The sequence below is a fragment of the Populus trichocarpa genome, chromosome 14 (assembly GCF_000002775.5).
Source record: "Populus trichocarpa isolate Nisqually-1 chromosome 14, P.trichocarpa_v4.1, whole genome shotgun sequence".
Classification (NCBI taxonomy): Eukaryota; Viridiplantae; Streptophyta; class Magnoliopsida; order Malpighiales; family Salicaceae; genus Populus; species Populus trichocarpa.
This window is the reverse complement of record NC_037298.2, coordinates 274,389-294,441: the sequence shown is the minus strand read 5'-3', so window position 1 is coordinate 294,441 and position 20,053 is coordinate 274,389. Positions and strand designations below refer to the sequence as shown.

Below are 20,053 nucleotides of genomic sequence, written 5' to 3'. Positions count from 1 at the left end.
TGAGATAATGTTAATGCTTCGTTAAACTGCCAGACCATTTTCTTATTGTTGTTGTTGTTGTTATTATTATTATTATTATTATTATTAAGTAATTGCATTCTTGTAAATGTTTTGTACTGCAGTAGGGACGTCATACCAACAAGGTGCCTAGGAAACTCAATACATGGGAACCTACTTTTGCAAGGAATCATGTAGTTGCATTCTAAATCATGATGTATTTTATATGAATCAATGTACTGAATGTATAACTATTATTAGATCCTTTTAGATTAAATTCATGATGACTATTTGTAGGATAGAATACAAACTCATGAATATGCATGTATATTTTAAATGCGAACTTCTAATCATGCAAACATAATATTATAAGTTTATGTAAGATTCACTTTTAAATGGAATGTTGATTGCTGTTAATGTATGGATTATATAATGATGATGTGAAGAGAACATGTTCGCCGATTACCGACACGATGTGTGTCAAGTACAAAAAAAAAATTTACTGTTGTTTTGGGCTTGTAAAAGTCGTGCTGTTACATCCAGCTTCTTTACCCACACCAATCATTCTTCGACTTGTAAGGTGCTGAACAAAACAGAATTTGATAAGAAAATGACACAACATTGTAGAGTTTGAATCAGCTTGCTGACAGATATCAAGTTGAATGAAAAGGAAGGGATACAAAGCACATCGGTTAAAACAAAAGATTTTGAAATCTTAATTCTACCAATGTGAGTAACTAAAGCATGTTGTCCATTAGGTAACTGTATTGTTTTGGAAGCAACAGAAGTAATATTTGTAAAGAATGATGTGGAATAGATCATGTGATTTGTAGCTCCAGTATCAATTATCCAAGGAGCTTTGGCAGAATTTATGAGAAGAGTTGGGTGAGTGAAAGATAAGGCAGATGCAAAAACAGAATGTTTTGAATCTGGATTAGAAAGTTGAGATATATTTGAAAGAGTACCTGCACGTTTTATATTGATTGAAGTTTCACCTTGAGTGGGGATTTCTGATTCTTTATTTGCAGATGAAGAAACTTGATTGACAGAAGATTCAAGTTCTGAGATTGAGGGTTTGAGCATATCCATGAGTTACTGACATTGTTCATAAGTAATAAGAAGCTGAGGAGCAGTGTTTTCAGAAACATGATTAACACTATAAGGTGCATTCTTTCTTTTGTTAAACTTGTAACCGGGTGGAAATCCATGAATTCTGTAAAACTTCTCCACAGTGTGGCCATGAATACCACAAAGAGAGCATATAGATCGATCTTTTTGAGGATAAAAAGACTTGTTACCAGCAAAACGAGTTGTAGGTACTGTCTTGGTAAGTAATGCAGTGGTGTTCTGATTGAAAGAAATACTTGAAGAAGAAATCATGCGTTGCCTCTCCTCTGGAACTATAAGTGAGAAAACCTTATTGACAGAAGACAGTGGATTAATCAGCAGAATTTAACCTCGAATATGTAAATAACTTTCATTCAATCCCATGAGGAATTGATAAACGTGTTGCTGATGATGATAAGATAGAATAGTCTTCAAGGCTCCACATGTGCATGTAGGAATTGGTTGATGATTTCCTAACTCATCCCATAATCCTTTCATAGCAGTAAAATATGAACTGATAGAGTTATTCTCTTGTGACAGACATGAGATGGATTTCTAGAGCTAAAAGATACGTGGTCCATTATGCTGAGAAAATCTATCCTGAAGATTATTCCATATTTCAGATGCATCATCAATATAAATGATGTTGTTAGCAATTTCTGTTGAAACATAATTTAACAACCACGAGAGAACCATATTGTTGCAGCGAGTCCATGCCAAACCTTGAGAATCAAACAGATTGGATGGCTTAGGCAAAGTGCCATTAACAAAATTGAGTTTGTTCTTGGCTGATAAAGCCATCATCATCGCCCTCTTCCATGAGTTATAATTTTCACCATTGAGTTGCTTCGAAACAATCATGGTGCCAGGACGGTCACCATGATGCAGAAAGAAAGGATTGGAAGACTCCATTTCTGAGGTAGCTTCAGCCATTACCAGAAAATAAAGAGAAAGAATGCAGAAAAGATAATAAAAAAGATGAAGATGCGGAAATGAAACTAGAGAGAATGCTCTGATACCATATTGGAAATGAAAATGTAAACTGATTTCATCTTCTTTTATTCATTTAATCGGTTACAATATTTATATTCCTTCACTTTCATAGTAACAGAATCAGTTATAAATAACAGATTTTATAACGAACTTTATAACAAACTCTAACCACCTAAGAAGCTTATTGTAACAGCTGCAGACTACGGCTCACTAGTGTATATTCCTCATTGTAACAGCTGCAGACTGGCTCACTGGTGTATATTCAATAGTGGCTGCGTTTTCCTGAATCACGTGAACTAACCCCTGTTTTTAGCTAGGTTCTCTTTGCCAATGGACTTTTCTTCGAGTCTTGTGCTAATACATAGGTAGCACCGTAGCACCGCACCCAGATGTGCCTGACCGTATTAATTAATTCATTCTCCTTTCCTATGCACCAGTCCTTAACCTCATTATCCATTTCCATGTGCTATGTGATACTGCGAGATGCCCCCTTCCTTTCTGCAATTCTTTTGTTTTTTTCTGTCTGGCTAAACGATGGATATTCATGAACATCATTAGAAAACGAAAATAATTACTGAATTTGACATTAATCACCGTGCACCCCAACCTATATCAGAAAACTGATTTCTGATATTCTTAATCAAGTCTACCTAATAATGACTTTGTCGTAATTGGCTGGTCACAACTGCAAGGTTTCACACTAAGTATTTGTCTTGTTCTTGTGTGAACTCACCGATTGCTCTCTGCCGAAGTCTTTCTTTATTGTTTTTTTTTTTTAATGAAGCAAGTTGTTGATAATGACAGGATTTAAAAAAACACAGTTAATTGCATTTTCTTGGATGTTTGTATTTTAGAGTAAGCTAGTCATACTAATCTTACAGCTAATTAGCCTTTCTTTCTTTCTTTATATATATATACACGTTAACTCAAATATATATATATATATATATATATATATATATATATATATATATATATATTTGAGTTAACGTATTGTGATGAAAGTAAGCAGTTAGCCGGCCAGTTGCTTTCTAGGAATTTTATTTTTACGATGAAGAAAATAATAGAGATTTAGGGGAGTGGATCCAATCGCAATTCACCAAATATCTTCTATTACCCAACATAATATTATATAATAATATTTATGAATTATAATGGATTTTATTGTTAAAAAATTCTCTTATATAATACAAATATATAAAGTATATGATGTAAATCAAAATTTATTTTCATCAACTTTAATATAACAATATTAAAATTATAATTTTTCTAAATACTTTTATTTTAAAGAGTTAATTGTAATTATTTCAATTCATCAAAAATCTGGAATCAAGATACTGAAAACAACCGGAAATACTTACCTTTAGACTTTTTATCTTGTTTTGGTTTCACATGAGGAATATCTCTATAGTTGTTTTTTATATTAAGATTACACATCCAAATACCTAAAAATTTAGAAAAATAAATATTTTTAAAAAACATGATATAAAAAAACAACATATTTAATTGCATTTCCTAATCTTACGGTCTTTATTTATATATACATATTTAACATGATAGCAACTCATTGTATTCATGAAAATGATGTGTTCTTTTTCAGCCAACTTCTTACCAAGATATCAATCAATCATACATAACACCATGGTTTTATTCATAAAGTTTTTATAAAAGTTATGTTATGTTATGTTTTTACCTGTTATCCAAGTTGTTTTTATATTTATTAAATTGAATAATTCATTTTGGATGAACTTTTACGCAATTTAATTTAAAATTTGAGCTAGATAAGAAGTCGAGTTAATAAGTTTTAAAATCAAACTGTTTAATTAGATTTAATTATATTGTTAAAAAAAATTCATACTCAATATTTTTATAAATTTAGAAAAAAAATAGTCCAAACTTTAACAGAAAAAATATTATTCCTTTAATGTTAGATAATGATCTACATTTCATAACAAAACTTGATTTCTCATTAAATTTACGTGAATTTAGTTTGAACTCTTAATTAGCATTTTCTTTTTTGAATTGTTGATTTATATAAATGAATTTAAAGCTTGAAACTTTTCTTTTTATTATTATTATTGTAAGAATATCAATGTAGCTAAATTGTTTCCCCTTATTTGTTTTTCCAAAAAACTATACAAAATAATAAACAATTTTTTTTTTCTTTTACCAGAGTTTGTATTTACTACATATTTTCATGTAAACTAAGCAATACGTATATCATAACACAGGAGGGAGAGATAACACATAGAAACAATCAATATTCTAATCATACTACATCGTTATATATTATTTTAAAAAATTAATTATTCTGTGTTACTTTCCTGGAAGCAATAGAATTTTATTGTTGACTTTATTCTGCATCCTGACCAGCCTATGATTTATTATGATCAACAAATAGCTCATTCTCTAGTCTAGATTTAATTCTGTCATGGATAGATGAACGTCTTCCCATCATTATTTGTGTGCACTTTGAACTTGTAAGGTTGTAGTCTAGATTTATTTCTTTTTTTTATTTTGTTGCTGTTCTATTTAGCGTCTGCCTGCAATATCAGCACCTTAACTCAAAGATTTAGTTCTGCCAGGTTGGGTTGCTGACTTCATGGCTATTTCTGCCCCCATATAAAGTATCTTATTTATGGACTTCTCTTCTCCTGTTACTTGTAGAATTCTTCTTCTTTCTTTCTGTCCAATTATCACTGGAAAACTCCCTCTGGTTGCCGACTTATAGCAGCTGCATATCCACCCTTACAAGGACTCATGCACACACTCTGCTGCCAGGAATTTCTTTTTCGCTGATTTCTGCTCTACCTGGGTACTCATCAGATCCATGGTGTAAAACAAGAAATTGACATGATTTTTGGATCATTTATATCTCTACATATACTGGTTGGTATAATATAAAAGAGAGATGAAGACTTGTAAAGAGAGGAGTCTATTAATGATGGTGACATCCATGAAAGGGTCCAAAAAAGAAATAAAGACCTGGAATTACAGTTTAGTTTTCAAGACTTGTTGAAGTTTCTAGAACTTTCTGGATGAATTAAAATCGACTTTGAGGTTGGAATGAGTTTGTAGAGGCTGTTGAATTTACCACAACTAATTAAGTTGCTTTTTTCTTCTTGTGCATGCAAATCTTATATCAGTGGAGAAAAACTTAATAGAGAGTGGGTAATGCCTTGCTCATATCACAGCAACACTGCAATTTAGACTTGAATAAAATTACTATTAGGATCAAACTGGCTCTATCATTCTCAGCAGCCAGTATCATTCTCAGCAAATCAGATTTTGTTTTTCCCCATACAATTGCGTTATCTGTTTTAGCAGGCATTCTTCAATGAAAATCTTGAGAAAGTCCCAACTTTCTGTGTATCTTAATCAGAATGATTCAACCAGACATCGAAAAGTGGCATCTGAGCTTCATTTTGAAACATAGTTGAATCATTTCCTGCCACTTCTCCTGAAAACATGGTGGGATTTCTTGAAACTTATCCATATGTCGTTGAAACCAAACTTTCTATTCATGAATAGGTAGAAATCAAACGACATATTTGGATAACATTTGTTTTCTATTCATTGTGAAGAGTTGCTGCTTATTTTTATATTTGGCTTCTAGGTTAAGTGTATGAAGGAAATGTTCTTTTTCTGACAGTGACGATAATAAAAAGCTTGTTGAAAAAGATGTAACGCAGAGCAACTGTGAACGAATGGTAATTAACAGGTCAAATTAGATTTATCCACGGAAAAAATCTTCACCATCCAAGCAATAAGTTTGATTTCTCAAACTTTCTACCCTTAAAGCTGGGTTGAGGTCAACACTATAATGTAGACGAAATGTTTTAGCAGAAACTAAATTAGAAATAACATAATCAATCATGTTCTTAGAGCATGTACTGACTTAGTTAAAAACTAGTTGCCAAAAATATTTTAATTTTTTTCAAAAATGCTACCAGAAAAATATGCTACCAAGTGCTTAATAACTCATGTATCCCTCTGGATGCTTTTCTTGCTGTGGTAAATCCTAAAACCGTCGTTTTCAGTGCAGCGCCAAGCATCCCATGCTACAATGTCTTCAGTAGAAAGGTAAGATCTCTCAAATCTCTCTAGATCCAAAATTTCACCACAAAAATAGAACGATGTCATTTGATAAACATTACAGTGATTGCCATTCAATTGTCATTTGGTGCTCCTCTCTTTATTCTATGCTGTTACTTTCTTTCAAAAATAGAACGATGGGTTTGTCTCATGTTCTTAAACTTAGATCATTTTCAAAAATGATCTTAAATGAGAATAAAATAATTATATGAAAAGAAAAATAATAAGATAAAAAAAGTCAATTATTATTAACTTTTTCATCCGTGACCCGGGTTATAAAACTAAAAGCATTATATATATATATATAAAAAAAAGATAGAAGGTTAAAATTACACAAATTAACAACACAAAAAAAAAAAACCAAAAAAATAATAATGAGGGTACTTAAAAATGCAATAAAAAATAAATCAAAGGGCAACAATATATTTTAAATTTGAGAGTTAAATTGAAACACCACCAGAAATTCGTCTAACACCAACGGAATTACTGATAAAAATTTTCTGTCTGTAAATTGCGGTAATATTTATTGATGGATATAATTCTATCTATAATTCTGTCGGTATATATCGACGATCTAATTCTGTCTGGCAATCTAACGGTATATACCCTTCTGCTTACAGAAAATGCACTCGTCGAAGCCAACCCTTATATAAGGCTTATTCTAATGATTAGAAAATGACTTAGAGGGTACTACTAGAACAGAAAGAATAAGATTGAAGATGTATTTCTTCAGTCAATAACTCACTAACAACAGAGTCAACAGAAGGTAGTGGAGAACGATGTAGAATTGAACCTTTTAGTCCTTCAAAATCAATGTGAAGTGCTGTTAAAAACTGTACCAATCACTTCTGCTCTCTACGCTCAATATAGGCACCACATGCCTTTAATTCTGTCATTCTGTAAGAGCCAATTGATCCTAAAGATCTGTCATAGCAGAATAAAACTTCTGAATACTCATATTCTTCTGATGAATAGCTCGTATGTCATTTTCTAATTGATATTGCTTTGCAAAATTTGATTGCGTGAATAATCTTTGCAGATGATCCTTAATCTCCTTTACTGTCTCATTCTTTGCCAACTGCGTACTTATGGAATGCTCAATAAAATTGTTGATCCAAGTAATAATCTTTGCATTGTTTGCTTCCCATGTATTTATCAACGTAACATCCCCCTCCTCAGTATTCTTGGGTATCACATAAGTTCCACTAACATATCCCCACAACTTTTTACCCTTAAGAAAATTTCTCATTACATAACTTCAGTATGGATAATTCTTTCCATCCAACCTCAAACCTATAGACTGAAGCGAATCATCTCTTTTGATAGACATAATTAACAAACAAAGAGAACCAGAACGCAAAAGCAGCGAAAAATAAAGTACCAAATTGCAGAAACTGAACAAATATTATAGAAATTGAACAAATATTTTCTCAAAGTTATATGATTATTCCAAAACACAAAACAAATTGCAGAAATTGAACTCAAATACCAAATTGCAGAAACTGAAGGGAGGATGAAATACCAAAATAATTGCAGAAACAGAAGGGAAGATGAATACCAAATTACAGAAGTTAAAGGAAAGACAAACTACCAGATTTGCAGAAACAGAACCAATATCACTCCAAAAAAAAAATTGTTTTGGTATTTCATCTTTCCTTCAGCTAAATGTAAATACCAAACTGCAAAAGCTAAAGGAAAAACAAAATACCAGATTTGCAGAAACATAACCAATATTACTCCAAAAAAAATTATTTTGGTATTTCGTCTTTCCCTCAGCTGAACATAAATACTAAGTTGGATCTACAAAAGTTGTGTTTAAGATTAAGCCTCGTTCCATAAAACCAGCTCTGATATCATGTAAAAGCAATTCAATTAACACAAAATAAATACGAACATGAAAGAAAAGGAGGCTAGAGTTTTCCTTAATTTGTTTATTCTAAAAATGAATGTTTTAACGTAAATAAAAAGTGATTATATATAGGTTAAACTGAAAATACTATTATACTTTTAATAAATAAAACAAGGTAAATATATATTTCTTAACTTGGAGAGGCGTTGAATGGTTGTCGAGCTTGGCATATACTTAAGGTTCTTACAAATTACAATCCCAACTAGTAAGATATCGAAGAGAAGAAAGGTTGGCCAACCAATTTGGCAAAGCTTCCTCAAATCCCTCACCCTTGAAATCCCTTATTTCCAATCCCTTGAGGGCAGTGAGGTGTTGAAGTTAATGTGGTACACTCTTCAGTTTATCCCATCCATATATGAATAGGGATTTGAGGGACCCACTCAAGTGTTGGATTGAGTTTGTTAGACCTGCAGGAAAAGCCTCCAGCTCCTCTGAGTAATCACTGATGCCCAATTCCTTCAGTTGGGTGAGGCTGTCTAAGCAATCATCCTCTGAGAAATTACTCAAACTGGGACACCGACTGATTGTTAATTCAACAAGAGAAGGCAATTGTCGTAAATCATGCCAATCAAAATTGATGAGCTTATCACATGATGAAATGATTAAACTTCGAAGCGAAGACAATTCTTGTAAATCACTTATATATATGGATAAGCTCTCTACAATTCCCTATTGATAATACCTCTAAAGATGCGCAACATTGTAGTCCGCTTGAAAGAGCTCCCAATTTACATCCCCAAATTTCCAATTCCTTCAAAGAATATTTCAATTGTCGGAAATCACCAGGAATTGAGATCAACTCACGGCAGTTCAACCTTATATGCAACTCCACCAGTTCAATCATGGTTCTCATAGATGAAAGTTTGAGTTTACATAGATACTACATGATTAAGAAAGTATCCAAAATAGAATGTCTGAGGGTAGTTGAACCTTTTCTGTCAGCACAGGCACGAAGTAGGACAGTTTCAACAAGCTTACTAAGCACGGTCAGCATAGGATTGTTCAATAGCTTTTTCAGTTGCTTGATAAATGTAATCTGCAGTCAACTGCGTGAAGGAGCATGGCACGTGGATTAAAACCATTAACCACAGATTGGCTAAGCATTTCGTAGTGATTGAAAGCATCAGAAAAATGCCATAAATCTATAAAGTTGTTCCATAATGAAATGTCAGCTCCTCAGAAGCAAGCCAAAATAGAAAGTGGTATTAATTTAAACTTTCAACTACCATCATAGCAATTTCAACCTTACATGTGATCTATAAACACAAGGAACCTTAATTTAGTGCTTTTATGGCAACATATCACCAGAGAGAAATTTCTCACATCACTGCACTTTGAAGATGCATACACCAATTTCACTGCATTACTTAGAAGCTCTCACATGTAAGAATATCAATGTAGCTAAATTGTTTCCCCTTATTTATTTTTTTCCAAAAAAATATACAATTTTTATTTCTTTTACCAGAGTTTGTATTTCCTACATATTTTCATGTAAACTAAGCAATACGTATATCATAACACAGGAGGGAGAGATAACACAAAGAAACAATCAATCTAATCATACTACATCGTTATATATTATTTAAAAAAATTAATCATTCTGTGTTACTTTCCAGGAAGCAATAGAATTTTATTGTTGACTTTTATTCTGCATCCTGACCAGCCTATGATTTATTATGATCAACAAATAGCTCATTCTCTAGTCTAGATTTAATTCTGTCATGGATAGATGAACGTCTTCCCATCATTATTTGTGTGCACTTTGAACTTGTAAGGTTGTAGTCTAGATTTAGTTCTTTTTTTATTTTGTCGCTGTTCCGCGTCTGCCAGCAATATCAGCAACTTAACTCAAAGATCTGGTTCTGCCAGGTTGGGTTGCTGACTTCATGGCTATTTCTGCCCCCATATAAAGTATCTTATTTATGGACTTCTCTTCTCCTGTTACTTGTAGAATTCTTCTTCTTTCTTTCTGTCCAATTATCACTGGAAAACTCCCTCTGGTTGCCGACTTATAGCAGCTGCATATCCACCCTTACAAGGACTCATGCACACACTCTGCTGCCAGGAATTTCTTTTTCGCTGATTTCTGCTCTACCTGGGTACTCATCAGATCCATGGTGTAAAACAAGAAATTTACACGATTTTTGGATCATTTATATCTCTACATATACTGGTTGATATAATATAAAAGAGAGATGAAGACTTGTAGAGAGAGGAGTCTATTAATGATGGTGACATCCATGAAAGGGTCCAAAAAAGAAATAAAGACCTGGAATTACAGTTTAGTTTTCAAGACTTGTTGAAGTTTCTAGAACTTTCTGGATGAATTAAAATCGACTTTGAGGTTGGAGTGAGTTTGTAGAGGCTGTTGAATTTACCACAACTAATTAAGTTGCTATTTTCTTCTTGTGCATGCAAATCTTATATCAGTGGAGAAAAACTTAATAGAGAGTGGGTAATGCCTTGCTTAGATCACATCAACACTGCAATTTAGACTTGAATAAAATTACTATTAGGATCAAACTGGCTCTATCATTCTCAGCAGCCAGTATCATTCTCAGCAAATCAGAATTTGTTTTTCCCCATACAATTGCGCTATCTGTTTTAGCAGACAATCTTCAGTGAAAATCTTGAGAAAGTCCCAACTTTCTGTGTATCTTAATCAGAATGATTTAACCAGACATCGAAAAGTGGCATCTGAGCTTCATTTTGAAACATAGTTGAATCATTTCCTGCCACTTCTCCTGAAAACATGGTGGGATTTCTTGAAACTTATCCATATGTCGTTGAAACCAAACTTTCTATTCATGAATAGGTAGAAATCAAACGACATACGTCGATAACATTTGTTCTCTATTCATTGTGAAGAGTTGCTGCTTATTTTTATATCTGGCTTCTAGGTTAAGTGTATGAAGGAAATGTTCTTTTTCTGACAGTGACGATAATAAAAAGCTTGTTGAAAAAGATGTAACGCAGAGCAACTGTGAACGAATGGTAATTAACACGTCAAATTAGATTTATCCACGGAAAAAATCTTCACCATCCAAGCAATAAGTTTGATTTCTCAAACTTTCTGCCCGTAAAGCTGGGTTGAGGTCAACATTATAATGTAGAGCATGTACTGACTTAGTTAAAAACTAGTTGCCAAAAATATTTTAATTTTTTTAAAAAATGCTATCAGAAAATATGCTACCGAGTGCTTAAGAACTCATGTGTCCCTCTGGATGCTTTTCATGCTACAATGTCGTCAGATAGAAAGGTAGGATCTCTCAAATCTCTGCAGATCCAAAAATTTCACCACAAAAATAGAACGATGTCATTTGATAAACAATACAGTGACTGCCATTCAATTGTCATTTAGTGCTCCTCTCTTTATTCTATGCCATAACTTTCTTTTGCCTGAGATTTGGTCCGATGTGCTTGTCTCAACATGACTATCCATGTTCTTGAACTTATATCATTTTAAAAAATTAATTTATTTATTAACAAAATAAAAATTAAATGAAAATAAAATAATTGTATAAAAAATAAAAAAAATATGAATTTCAAAAATATATGACAAAAAAAGCTAATTATTATTAACTTTTTAAACCGTGATACGTGTTACAAGACCAAAAGCATTATATATAAAAAAATCAGAGAGTTAAAATTACACAAATTAACAACACAAAAAAAATCCAAAATAAAAATAATAAGGGTTAAAACTTAAAAGTGCAATAAAAAATAAATTAAAGGGCAATAACATATTGTCAAATCAATAACAATTTGTGTAAAGTAATAAAAAAAATCATCAACACATCCGAGATTTATTTTAAAAAAGCAATATTTGTTTTTGAAAAAATAATTTTAATCTTTATAAAATTAAAAGAAAATCAAAGATGAATCATATCTTTCTCTTTAGAAGTTAAACACATCCAATATCATTTAAAAATATTCACCATTTAATTAAAAACACAAACCCAAGATTTATTTGAAAAAATACATATCAAATAATGCATTGTTTTTTTATAAAATTAAAAAAAAATTAGGCCAGCCTTAGCACTTGGCTCAATAAAGCAACAACTCATGTGTGGGCCTACAATGCTAGGTTTAAGCACATGCTTTTATTTTTTAAAAAAGTTTAATGGGGCGAGCAAACGCATTGTCCGCCCCAAGCATTTAAAAAAAATGACACGTCACATCGTTTGTGCAACCTAGAATCCAGTTATTGTGGCAGTTGGAAAATCGGGGTTCTTTATTATTTTTACCCAAAACCTCATTTCCAATTTATTTTTTACCCAAAATATCTAGGAACCACCTTATAGACCTTCTTGAACTAATTCATGGCCATCAAAAAATCGTCCAAAACCCGAAATCCATTATAAAAAAAATCTTCTTAAACTTATATATATTTTTATTGGTGTTTTCAAGATAAACAAACACATAATCATAACCTCCCTCATCATATGAAACCTTTTGATGGTCGAAACCCTTTTTGTGGCCAAAATCTTTTTCAATGACCACTTTTTTTCTCTGAGCCGGAATTTGATGACTCCCTCTCTCTTCTCCCACAAAAAAAGAGGAAAATGAAGTTAGGTACCACCATGGATTTTCTAAAACTTAAAGGGACTGGTCACCTAATATCTAAAAAAATAGAAGACTAAAATGATTGTTTTAATAAAATTTTCAACCCGCCCTCTATATGACTCGAGGTTTTTACTTTAGTCTCTTATCTTTCAATTCAACTCTCCCTCCTAGAAAAATATACAATTGAGATTTAATTTGAACTTAAAAGGACTAAATCATACAAAATAAAAGTTTACAGATAAAAGTAAGTTTTTTAAAAAAAAATGCAATGCTCAAATCCAGTATTATACGAGAGAGTGCATAGTAAACAAAAGAAGAAACTAATCTCTTTCTGTATATTGTATAATATAATTATAAAAATAAAATAAAACAGCTTAGATGATTCAAAACATACTTTTAATTATAATTATAAAAAAATAATAATAAAAGGATTGGTGAATTTACTATGCATCAAGACACGTGTCTTTATTCATTTATTGAAACAGTAGTAAATCTACATTTTGCCTCACGGTCAAGTTATCTTGCCTGGTTTTTGTCCCATCTGTTTGGGTGATGTTGGTGGGCCTTGGGCTGGGAGCATGATTGTTTTTATTCTTGGGCTATTTGTTTCTTTTGCTTGGGCCTGCTACCTATTGCGTTTGACTCATCAACTCGTTTTGCATCTGCCTTTCACTCTGCCTCTCCTCACCTGGTTTCCCGCCCTGCCCTTCCCTCTCAATTGAAGCCACCAATGGAAGTGCATTTTGCATCAACTTTGATTGATGAGAGTTTAGGTTTTCAGCTTGATTTGAGTCGCTATGCTAATCTATCTCTTTTCTTTACATGGTTTTGCACTCCTATTTTCTCTCTTCTGCACAGTGGTGTAGCTCAATTGGAATTCAATTTACCGTCGTTGGTTTTTTATTATCTTCCAGGTTTCCATTGTTTTTTTCTCACCCATTGTCATTTGACAGTTGTTTTCCCATGTATTTTCCCGAATTTATTCATTTAGTTAGAGTTGAATTTAGCTCAGTGGTGTTATTTTCTGCTTTCAGGATTTCGGCTCTTTTGACGACCTTTTGCTGGCGCAACCACCTGATGTTCCATGGCTTTGGTTGCGTGATGTTGCTCCAGTCGTGATTTGCGATTATTCTCTATGATTCGTAGTTTTGTTTCTTTTCAGAGACCCTGCTGGTTTTTTTTTTTTTTTTTGGGGAAGCACTTTTTGATTAGGTTTAAGTGCATGGCGGAGCTTCCTCCTATTTTTGATTAGTGGTTTTATGATGTGAATGTTTAGGAATGTTGTGTGTGTTTGATTGCCTTCGACTAGGCACGATCGAATAGCCTTTGTCAGGGTTATATGACCCTTCAGCTGGTTCTTAAGCAGTTATGGTTTTCCTTCACTGCATTCATTTTCGTATAGCTAAATGTTTTTTTCAAATGGTGTCGATATCGACTTTGTCTGGGTCCATCTTTTTTTGGCCTTCTGCTGTTCTGTTTCTTTAGAATCTGTCTCTACAGCTTGGGAAAAAAAGAGTGTACTGACACCCTTTCATCTAAAGCTAGATTGCTGAAACTTCGTCCGCTGTTACCTGCAACATTTTTTCTTCCAGGTTTGTGCCTGTTCTTTCTCATTTCGATTTGGTTCTTATATTTTTTTAAGCTTACGTCAAGAAAGCTTCCTAACAAGTAGTCAGCCCATAACTTTATTTTGACCTTAACTTGGTTGGTGCGCCTGCCTTTTTATGCACTGTTCCTTCTGTGTCGTTTAATCCAGGTTAGTTTCTTTTCCTTTTTCATTGATCTGCTCTTTGCTTAAGGGAAGGAGGGTGTCATTTAATGTTTGTTAACATTAGTTACTGAGTAGATGAAAACCAAACACACAAGATGAGATAAACAGTTATGTTCTAATGTTTCCAATCTATCAAAATTGAGTTTCTTCTTAAAATAAAGTGCATTCAAGTCTTCATTCCCACATCACCCTCCAATTGTCCTTGTCGTTTTGCAGCTCACAGTAAATTAGGTGCCTGGAATACTTCAATTCACTCCACTGCTGCTGCCATCAATTCCGCTCTATACTATGAAGTATGAGCATGGCTGGCTAGGAGGATTTGTGGGTATATTAACAAATTAGCAAGTTGCTTCTTTGATCTAGATGTTTAGTAAAGGTGATGCCAGGGGAAATTATAAGGGTGGTCTTGGCATCCGGACTGCTAGAGAAGCCATCTTTAGATGGCAGCAAAAGGATTTCTTCTATGGCATGCTAGAATTTCTGCAGACATTTGCAACTACCTTTTCCTCTCCCGTGTTTACAAGTATCCTGTATCGTCAAAGAATGATGAGTCACACAATATAGGCTAACAAGTTTTAACATTACAGTTAATTGCTCTAATTCTTCATCTGCACATTACCTTCCTTTCTCAAAGAGTTGGCTTGGAAATACTTACCATCTTATATATTCCATCTTTTTGTTGTTTTCGATTGTGGTTTGTTTTTGTTGTTGTTGTTGAGGATGGTTGCATTCCATAGCGGCCTCTTACCTACTTTTGTTCTATGTTTGCTCATGTGCTGTTCATTATCAGGTTGTCATTCTTCATTGCTTGCTGCATTTTTTAGCTGCAGTAATTTCTTTTTCATTTTTTGGCCTTCTGCTGTTCTGTTTCTTTAGAATCTGTGTCTACAGATTAGTTTCCCACTCCTTTTCTATGCCATCCGAAGCAGATATCAACAGCAACTGACAACCCTCATAATTCAACATGTCTGGTGGGTCAGCAGGAACAAACTTATTGCCCAAATTGGCCTTGTAGGTGAGTTGGAAACCTTGTAAATTGGGAACTGCCACCATGTTGATCGGGATTCTTTATGTGAATTATAATGAGCCCTCACGTTCAATGTTAAGCGACTCTTGAGGCTCGTTTTCCTTGTCTTTTGATGGCAATTCTAGCTTGTACACCAGATGTGTAATCATTCTCTTGCCTGGATTGTGCCTTGGTATCCGATAAATGCCATCTCCTCCTAATGCTCTTGCTGGATACTTGTGTCGATGCCTTCTTGTCGCAGCAGTGTCATATTCCTCTGAGATGCAACAAGTAATTAAAATTTATGGTCAAATTGATGTCCATGAAACTGCAACAAAACTCAATGCTGACTACCTCAAACAAGGGCTCTTTTTCATTGTTTACTTCCTACAATCCAAGAGAAAAAGAAAGCACATTCATTGCTCTAACTACTAACTCTGTTGTAAAACTTTGAGAGAAAGAATAAAAGTACTAGGATATTATTTAACACATATTTTTGGACATGCATGATTGATACTGTGGTGCAAAGTTTTTGTTTAAAAATATATTAAAATAATTTTTTTTTTTATTTTTAATTTTCAAACTATGAAAGAACACTAAGAAAATTAATTTTATTAGGTGAAAAAGTATTGACATGGCCGCATGTGGTGAGTCTCCTCACATTCTTAACTGTACAGTTGACTTCTTTGTAAGCTTTTTATTGATGTTAATAGTACATACAAAAAATCCTTGTTTCGTGGCTTGTTAACTACATTTGTGACATGTAAATGCTTACGCTGCCTACTTCTTCATGATGCATTCCAATTGGACATGTGTGTGTCCATTTGTGATTATGTTTGGAAATGGATGTGTGTGTGCACATGTGAGGGATGGAGAGTGCGTGCACCTACAATGGCTCAAAGCTTGCTGAAATTTTTAGATTTGATGTCCCTCTAAATATAATTCTTTGATAAAAGAAATTTTAAGAGGTTATGACTGATGACCTTAAAGCTCACATGATAATCATTTTTCTCTTTAAACACGTTGTTGTTTCTTCAGAGAGCAAGCCTGCATAAACAATGCCCTTCTGTCGAACTTGCTTCGCAAGGTCTGTGACAATCATGAGATGAGGAGTTTTGAGGCCTATATTTGTGCTTTCACACATTTCCTGTGTCGTGTATTGGGAGGAAGAATAAAGAGTCTAAAATAACATATTAAATAGGTCTTGCTGCTCTGTATGGATAATGTGGTGAGCAATCGCGATGGAATTGTCTGAGTTCAGTGTTTATGAGTTTATTGGCCCCCCACATGTCTTATTTTATTCACTGAAAAATGCTTATATCAAAATATGGAACCTCCTTATCTGATACAAATCCTCTTGAGTGCCCCTATTGGTCTGAGATGGCTGTTTCAGTGGATTCCGAGATTCTCTGGCTATTGCTTTTTTGATTGTATATTGAGTGACATTCTGTATATCTTGTTTTGATGCATGCACACTTGTGAAATCTACTCTGTTCAGAGATTTGACTTCTAGTGTTGGTTACAGGTTAAGCACGAGGATTTCTATACAATTGCAATTGATGAACTAGAATCTGTTACCACGAGATACAAATTCAGGTCAATGACTGTATGCTCTCTTTTATTAACTTTTAACATCCTTCTCTTTGAACACGAGACTTTTCTGCTCTTGTTCAGTGTTAATCAGCTATCCATTTCAATGTTTAAGCTATCAAAATATGGCATACTGTATAAAAAAAATTTCATATACCTTCTCTAGTGCTTATATATCATTTTGTTTTCCAGTCTCAATTTTTTTACCGTTCATTTCTATTTTTCTGATTGCTGTAAGTGTGGTTTGAATGTTATTCTAGCTCCATTGCATGGCTTTGCGTTTTGGTTCAATGTTGAATTTGGTTGGCCTGCAGCATCTCCGAATAAGCATCAGTCTTGCCAACTGCACCATCAAGCAATCCTTCAATGGACGTTAGTAAGAGGAAGAAAAGAACAAATCAAAATGAGGCACTTGTGCTATCCACTGCACCCGAGGACCCTCCAACACATTGGCAACATGTATTGTGCATTCTCGTCCTTGTCATTGATGTGCATTCTCTCCTTTTGATTGGTTGGCTCCATAAGTAACTGCTATGCCAGCATAGTAAAACCTGTTGACTATTATGATATTAGTAATTAATACCAGCAATTACCTTGATCAGTGTTGTTTACCAAACAATGTTTTTGGAATCACTGTTAATGGCTGAATTCAGAAAACGTGTGTAAATGCACAAAGGAATTGATTGATATGGAATCTGCTAAATCTTTCTTTTTGTTATGAGGAACTTGTGTGGGAAGGATTTGTTGGGCATTTGAGAACTTTTCAGTGACCTTTGAACAAAACCCTTGCCCAGTCCAAAAACTGTATCCTGTATGCATGCTTGGTGAAAAGTGGAAGAATTGCACACTTATATGATATTATCCTTGTCATCTTCATGATTTTGTGATGTTAGAGTATCATTGACTTCTTTTTTTTGCTTCTTTTGCAGACTTTGATATACTTTTTCGACCCAATAGATGTGGAGCAAGATCAGCTCATTGAAGGATCAGCTACAGTTCTGAATTCTGATCATTGAAGGATCAGCCACTAACACAAAGCAAAGAAACCGTTGATTCATGAATATTCACCTTCAATACACGTGAGCCAGAAGTCCTTTAGGCTTAATAGATTCATCTCCTCCATCGAATTAGGATCAGATTACATATATTTATATATTTTCTGCCTATTGATCATATTTTCTTTGATCATTGTCATACGGTTCTGGTGGGTGGTTCTTTGTAAAGGAGTCCGTGACGAGGTGATTTTTTTAAGAATGTGTAACAGGTTTGATGAGTCTCAACTATTCTCACAAGTTAGTCCTACCTCAATCTCAAGCTCTTTTGTCTGCAAAAACTAGCAGACTTTCTTTTTCAAAGGAGCTCCTCAATTGAATGTGCAGATCCATGAATTATTAAGGAAATTTACCCTCAGAACATGGAAATGAAACTAACATTAAAGACAAATATAGGTGAACTGATTCGTGAAAATTGATTTTAAACAGTACTTGGGATGTAGGCTATGTAAGAAGAGCATGTGATGTTACTGTTGTATTTTACCCATTTTATATACTCACTTTTGCAATTCTTCCAAAGTCATTCACTGAAGATTTACGAGCATTGATCTTTTATGTTATTTTTGTTTTCTTTTCCTGAACACATCTCCTCCAGGCCTTCCTGGACACATGATGGTGTCGGTTCAACGATCCATGAAATGTTCAGTATGATCAATAAATAAATCTTGGAGCTAATCAATGTGAATCATTTATGCCTGGAGCTGGAAACTTGAATGTCTTCTTAATGGGACAAGGAAATGTTGACATTTCCTGGATTTCCTGAAAACCACATTATATAAACACATTTCCTTATGACAATGAATGTAGTTGATGTTGCAATTCAAGTTCAAAACATGGTGAAATATAAAATGAAAGGGCATGGTGTTATGCATGATTAGTAGATATATGGTTAAGAAGTTGGCTGAAAAAGAACACATCCTTTTCATGGATACAATTAACATTAACTGATGGGTGGACATTGGGATTTCTTTTCCAGCACCAGAGGTGGCTATTTCACTTCGAATCATGAAGTTGGGATAATAGTTTACAGTTAGGGGGTCATTATTTGTGACAGGTAAGAGCTGACATTATTGGCTGTATTGTACTGGTGAGAGCTTAACAGATATTTCTTGCTCGTAAAGCCAGCTTTACGGGATACAAGTCCTCATAACCGTTTAAAAGCAAACGTAACTGAGCAAAGAGCAGAGGATAACAAAGAGGAAGGCTGGCCGAGGGAGGAAACAAAAGAAAGAGGACTGGTACGCTGGACATTGGCTGATTGGCTTTGGCAATCAGCCAATGACGGTTTCTTAGTTCTTTCGCGTCTTGTGCATCACTTAATTGAAGCTTCCTTATGCTGTGTATAAAGTTCACATATCCGCCTGACTCTAAAAGGTTTCCCGTTCACAGTAAATGGCACTTTATGTTTTTTTCAACTTCTGCTCCAGGTCTCTACGAGTCTTACATCCTCTTCTAGCTTTGTCCGATGTTACACTTACCACATCATTTGACTGCAGGAGGGCTAACTCTTCACCATACGGTATTGCATTTGCTGGGAAGTTGAACAAACATCTCCCTGGCATCAACATCTGATCTTTTGCAGGCCACACGCTTCAGCTTTTGCTTCCCCAGCAACACCTCTGCTTCTTTTGGTTCACGTGCCTTATGATCTTAGTGATGTTGATGCATTGCCGTTGTGACGCTTTATTCCCTGCCCCTGTTGTTGTTTAGCGATGCATTTACCTTGATTCTCTACATTTATATCGGTGTTTTCAATCACCAATGCACTTTGCTTCTCTACTAATATAAATTGAGGGCCTTGAAGAAGTAGTTGACGTATGACTTGATACCCCACTAATAATAAATCTGGTGAACAATCTCTTCACATTGATTGGAAAATGAAGATGAAATCAAATGAGAAAGATTTGGCCGTGCAAGAAATATAAAAAAAACTCGACGTTTTGGAGAGGGGTTTCAAAAAGTAAAAT

At 34.0% G+C, this 20,053-nt stretch overlaps 1 protein-coding gene and 1 long non-coding RNA gene across 5 annotated transcripts in view; one reads left to right on the top strand and one right to left on the bottom strand.

The window, feature by feature from the left end:
* LOC7464759 (putative disease resistance protein RGA3) overlaps positions 1-20,053 on the bottom strand; it is a 75,498-nt gene that overhangs the window by 13,395 nt on the left and 42,050 nt on the right. The gene's annotated exons all lie outside the window — the stretch shown is intronic.
* Positions 13,346-18,595, top strand: LOC18104780 (uncharacterized). Of its 4 annotated transcripts, none has more exons than XR_002977804.2 (6): positions 13,346-13,581; positions 13,702-15,453; positions 16,483-16,531; positions 16,970-17,040; positions 17,349-17,493; positions 17,964-18,595. It is a non-coding gene; the product is annotated as an uncharacterized LOC18104780 (long non-coding RNA). The 4 variants fall into 4 exon arrangements; XR_008057256.1 differs by having other exon boundaries at positions 17,295-17,493; XR_002977802.2 differs by lacking the exon at positions 16,483-16,531.